General features: G+C 41.2%; 2 long non-coding RNA genes across 4 annotated transcripts; both read right to left on the bottom strand.

The window, feature by feature from the left end:
• Window positions 1-148: 148 nt before the first annotated feature.
• Window positions 149-4,071, bottom strand: LOC139638936 (uncharacterized). 3 transcript variants are annotated; one of them, XR_011694835.1, is made up of 5 exons: window positions 3,912-4,071; window positions 3,516-3,623; window positions 3,016-3,086; window positions 2,491-2,634; window positions 149-163 (listed from the first exon to the last, which is right to left on the bottom strand). It is a non-coding gene; the product is annotated as an uncharacterized lncRNA (long non-coding RNA). The 3 variants fall into 3 exon arrangements; XR_011694836.1 differs by lacking the exons at window positions 149-163; window positions 2,491-2,634 and adding an exon at window positions 291-305; XR_011694834.1 differs by lacking the exon at window positions 149-163 and having other exon boundaries at window positions 2,288-2,634.
• LOC139638933 (uncharacterized) lies at window positions 742-1,704 on the bottom strand. Its single transcript, XR_011694833.1, has 3 exons — window positions 1,569-1,704; window positions 1,173-1,280; window positions 742-760 (listed from the first exon to the last, which is right to left on the bottom strand). It is a non-coding gene; the product is annotated as an uncharacterized lncRNA (long non-coding RNA).
• Window positions 4,072-6,045: the final 1,974 nt, after the last annotated feature.

Below are 6,045 nucleotides of genomic sequence, written 5' to 3'. Positions count from 1 at the left end.
TGAACTTACATCATCTTACAGGTATGTTGAAACATTCTTCATTTTACATCACATTACTGGTAATCTTCATTTCATCTTGTGTTTATGGGACAAATTAGGCCGTGTAGGTAGGCAGTGTATCTTCAGGTGAGTGTGTGTGTATAAAAAGTTAAAACTTAATTGCCTCAGTGGAATTCACTGAAGCACCAAATAATACAATAGCATACTGACTACTGAAAAATACTGAATAAAGACTACTGAAACATCACACAAACCTAGACCATAGGACCTAACAAAACACCTGGGATCCAGGGCGATTAGTTGGTCTGGGAGAGAGAGAGAGAGAGAGAGAGAGAGAGAGAGGTTATGAATTTCATATTCAGTAGCAGATCAGTCTAATGAAAGATATATAACAGAATAAACACAAATATTAACACTGTTGTAGAGATTTACAGAACTATTAAGTGACACAACTACTAGACTACACAATATGGATGAAAAACATGTTTTATCAACTTATTTTCTTGACAACAGAGGATTACATTATTTGATTTTGCTCTTTATTTATATTTTCATATCCTACTGCTTGAGTGCATGAAAAAAATGGTACAGACTGTTTCCATTATGTTGATCTGTCTTTCATCTCTGCAAAGAAAAGTGATTGCTTGTTGGGTTTATGATTTATGTTCACATGAGATATTTTCTCTTACCTTTTTTCTTGCCTTTTCCAGGCACTAGGGGGAGCTGGCCTTGTCTCAACCTGCCTCTTACTTCTTGGATTCTGATAGGGTGAGAGAGGGTGAGAGAGAGAGAGAGAGAGAGAGAGAGAGAGAGAGAGAGAGAGAGAGAGAGAGAGAGAGGGAGAGAGGGAGAGAGAGAGAGTAGGTCAAACATGGTTGATTTAACTCTGAGTAGCAGATCAGTCTACTGACAGTATAACAGAATGAACAGAAATATTAACACTTTCGTATTAATTAATTTACGCAACTACTGCAGTTTACACAAAACAACAAACCATCATACCCACTGGCATCAGCCTGTTCAATAATGAACAAATTAAGCTGTTGATTTTGGACTGTGATATTCTTAAACAGGTGTTTTTTAGAGATGTACAGTCAGCATGATTCAATTATTTTACTGCAAGTTAGAAAGGAAAAAAAAAAAAAGACTCAGTCAGACTAGTTCCCTCTTACCTTAGTGAGCGGTCCACATGCTCCTGATCTCAAACGACAATCACGTGCCACCTTGTCCAAGTCTTTCTCCATCTCTACTGGTCTTTCTGTAGTGATTTCATCAACCATCTAATAAAGAAATGAGGAAAGTGATGGATTCTTTTACATAGTGAACCAACCTGCTGCTTCACTTTGCTTGTTGGATTTATCGCCTCTTACTTAGGAGGTGATCCCAAAAGAAATCCTGCAATCCAAAACAGAGGAAAGTCTCTGTGTCTCTTAGCTCTCTCTCACCAACAATAGCAACTTTTAACTTTAACATCTCCAAAGTCCAGTGAGAAAACTGAATCTGAATCAAGGCCATTGTCACAATACTGAAGCTCCTTGTAGTCAGTGAGCAGTGCTGGATCTCCTTACCGAATCAGAAGACAGTGGATTCTCCTTCAGCAGAGCGTCTGTCTGTGTGTCTGGGGAAGTGAAGGCTGAGATGAGCAGGCAAGCCTGCAGACACAACAGGGCCAGCTGCACAGTTCTGTCCATGGCTGATGAACTGCAGAGCTTGGGCTTGCACCTCTTTATATGAACACTCACTGGCCAACCACTTCCATGTGCACAATGAGGAGGCACAAACACACACACGTTTTGAAATTGCCTGTATAACCACAGTGTGATTTAATCGTAACATGAGTGATGTTCTCAGTATCTCTGTCGGACATACAACTTTGGTTCCTTTCCTGTCAGCCCCTCCCTGTCAAATATCAGCAAGAATTGCCAGCGTTTTTACAGAGATAATGACATTTCACAACTTTTGCATATCACCTTACATCAACTTACTGGTATTTGATCACAGAAAACTAAATACATTGACATCCACATCATTTCCTGTGATTGTCCGAACTATGTTGCATTGTACAATCGCAAAACTCGCTAATTTTTCACGTGAGTAGAATAGAAAATAATCTTTTTTGACTCAGGTCTGGAATGTATAGATCTTTATCCAGTCAAAATAGAAACCAGTACTTACAGCCTCTACTTATGAGAGAAAGGTAATATCCAATCCAGCTGACAGAGTGCTGTAGCTCTGCACACTAAGAAGAGGGAGTTTCTTATTCGAAGGATGATTCAGAGAGAGAGAGAGAGAGAGAGAGAGAGAGAGAGAGAGAGAGAGAGAGAGAGAGAGAGAGAGAGAGAGAGAGAGAGAGAGAGACAGAGAGACACAACAACAGAACCTTGGGCTGTTTATGATACAGAGACATTTTTTGTCTTCATGACCATGTTCATTCTGAGACAAAAACAAAAAAAGGGAAATACTTTCTAATATCTTAACAAACTTAATTGCCTCAGTGGAAATTCACTGAAGCACCAAATAATACAATCGCATACTGACTACTGAAAAATACTGAATAAAGACTACTGAAACATCACACAAACCTAAGGACCATAGGACCTAACACAACACCTGGATCCAGGGAGATTAGTTGGTCTGGGAGAGAGAGAGAGAGAGAGAGAGAGAGAGGTTATGAATTTCATATTCAGTAGCAGATCAGTCTAATGACAGACATATAACAGAATAAACACAAATATTAACACTGTTGTAGAGATTTACAGAACTATTAAGTGACACAACTACTAGACTACACAATATGGATGAAAAACATGTTTTATCAACTTATTTTCTTGACAACAGAGGATTACATTATTTGATTTTGCTCTTTATTTATATTTTCATATCCTACTGCTTGAGTGCATGAAAAAAATGGTACAGACTGTTTCCATTATGTTGATCTGTCTTTCATCTCTGCAAAGAAAAAGTGATTGCTTGTTGGGTTTATGATTTATGTTCACATGAGATATTTTCTCTTACCTTTTTTTCTTGCCTTTCCGGGCTCTACGGGGAGCTGGCCTTGTCTCAACCTGCCTCTTACTTCTTGGATTCTGATAGGGTGAGAGAGAGAGAGAGGGGGGGGGGGGGGGGGGAGAGAGAGAGAGAGAGAGAGAGAGAGAGAGAGAGAGAGAGAGAGAGAGGGAGAGAGGGAGAGAGGGAGAGAGAGAGAGTAGGTCAAACATGGTTGATTTAACTCTGAGTAGCAGATCAGTCTACTGACAGTATAACAGAATGAACAGAAATATTAACACTTTCGTATTAATTAATTTACGCAACTACTGCAGTTTACACAACAAAAAACCATCATACCCACTGGCATCAGCCTGTTCAATAATGAGCAAATTAAGCTGTTGAATTTTGGACTGTGATATTCTTAAACAGGTGTTTTTTAGAGATGTACAGTCAGCATGATTCAATTATTTTACTGCAAGTTAGAAAGGAAAAAAAAAAAAGACTCAGTCAGACTAGTTCCCTCTTACCTTAGTGAGCGGTCCACATGCTCCTGATCTCAAACGACAATCACGTGCCACCTTGTCCAAGTCTTTCTCCATCTCTACTGGTCTTTCTGTAGTGATTTCATCAACCATCTAATAAAGAAATGAGGATAAGTGATGGATTCTTTTACATAGTGAACCAACCTGCTGCTTCACTTTGCTTGTTGGATTTATCGCCTCTTACTTAGGAGGTGATCCCAAAAGAAATCCTGCAAATCCAAACAGAGGAAAGTCTCTGTGTCTCTTAGCTCTCTCTCACCAACAATAGCAACTTTTAACTTTACATCTCCAAAGTCCAGTGAGAAAACTGAATCTGAATCAAGGCCATTGTCACAATACTGAAGCTCCTTGTAGTCAGTGGGCAGTGCTGGATCTCCTTACCGAATCAGAAGACAGTGGATTCTCCTTCAGCAGAGCGTCTGTCTGTGTGTCTGGGGAAGTGAAGGCTGAGATGAGCAGGCAAGCCTGCAGACACAACAGGGCCAGCTGCACAGTTCTGTCCATGGCTGATGAACTGCAGAGCTTGGCTTGCACCTCTTTATATAAACCCTCACTGCCAACCACTTCCATGTGCACAATGAGGAGGCACAAACACACACACGTTTTGAAATTGCCTGTATAACCACAGTGTGATTTAATCGTAACATGAGTGATGTTCTCAGTATCTCTGTCGGACATACAACTTTGGTTCCTTTCCTGTCAGCCCCTCCCTGTCAAATATCAGCAAGAACTTGCCAGCGTTTTTACAGAGATAATGACATTTCACAACTTTGCATATCACCTTACATCAACTTACTGGTATTTGATCACAGAAAACTAAATACATTGACATCCACATCATTTCCTGTGATTGTCCGAACTATGTTGCATTGTACAATCGCAAAACTCGCTAGTTTTTCACGTGAGTAGAATAGAAAAATAATCTTTTTTGACTCAGGTCTGGAATGTATAGATCTTTATCCAGTCAAAATAGAAACCAGTACTTACAGCCTCTACCTATGAGAGAAAGGTAATATCCAATCCAGCTGACAGAGTGCTGTAGCTCTGCACACTAAGAAGAGGGAGTTTCTTATTCGAAGGATGATTCAGAGAGAGAGAGAGAGAGAGAGAGAGAGAGAGAGAGAGAGAGAGAGAGACAGAGAGACACAACAACAGAACCTTGGGCTGTTTATGATACAGAGACATTTTTTTGTCTTCATGACCATGTTCATTCTGAGACAAAAACAAAAAAAGGGGAAATACTTTTCTAATATCTTAACACTAATCTGTCATTACACCAAATGTGGGAGACAGACAACACCTTGCATTTAGCAGGAAACAAAGGGTTACCCTAACCCTAACCCAGGCATACCTTAGAAAGAGTATTGAAATAAATTATTCTAGTAAATATTTCACATAATGGCAAAAAAAAATACTAATTCAGTGTATAACTCACTTGCGCGTGAGGATGACCCTGAACTCAGAGCGGTGGGCCAGGTCCAGCTGTTGGAGGATGTTCTGGCCGGTGGACACGTAGCTGGTTCTACACCTGCTGCAGATCAGGGTCTCCGTCACCAGGTTGTAGAATCGGTCGATGTCAAGGACCTTCCGTACCCTCCTGTGCAGACCACCCCCAGCAAGTGGATGCCTTGTACAGGCAGGGTTGGTACAAACCAGCCGCACCTTCCACAGCCTGTATGGCATTCACAGCAAGAGAGGATGGGAGAAAAACCTATCTGGGGTGGGAGCCTGGTGGTACAACAGGGCTGGTGGTGGAGGGTAGTACCAGAGCTGCAGGTTGTCACGCAGCTCCAGCTTTCCACTTGCCCCAACCCTAAAGAGAGCTGCAGACACCCACTTGTGGTCCTGTTTTGGTAGGGTCTCTGGCCACAAGAGTGGGAGCTCTGCGGGACCCTCTGGCTGAAAGGGGATCTGCTGAGATAAAATATGAGCATAGGTATGAATAGAAGCGGTATAGAAGCATAAAATAGTGTAAGTATGTTCAGGATTGAAATAGCAGTTTACCGGGTTCATCACAGCAGCAGGCACTGGCACAGGTGGAGGTGGTGCTGGTCTTTGCACAGACAGTTGTGGTGGAGCAAGGAAGAAGGAAGATGGGGATGGGCAAACAGGGGCACGAGGGCGGGGAGATGGAGAATGGCGGGGAGATGGAGACGGTGATGGGGGTGTGGCAGCAGCAAAACCAGGGTCATTTTGTTTCTGTGTAGACAGTTATGATTAGCAATACAAAGAAACACAATGGATTTTTGTAAACCTTAAGTCATAGTCTATTATACTAACCTGAGAAGATGTTCTCGTGACATTCAGGTTCGGTTTTGCTGCTGCCACATGAGACCCATGAAACTTTGATCTTTCAAACTGAAATAGATGAGATGAGATGATAGATAGATAGACAGATAGATAGATAGATAGATAGATAGATAAAATCAAGAGAGAAATATTACCAATCAATTTTTTGGGGAAATACAGACAAAACATTGCATTACTACAGCATATTATACGATAATTAAAACAC

Source organism: Centroberyx affinis, unplaced genomic scaffold (genome assembly GCF_046629955.1).
Source record: "Centroberyx affinis isolate AG114_WGS23_722 - 3 ecotype Tasmania unplaced genomic scaffold, CSIRO-AGI_Caff_v1 ptg006678l_1, whole genome shotgun sequence".
NCBI lineage: Eukaryota > Metazoa > Chordata > Actinopteri > Beryciformes > Berycidae > Centroberyx > Centroberyx affinis.
Note: the sequence above shows the minus strand (reverse complement) of the source record. Positions and strands in the feature narration are given on the sequence as shown.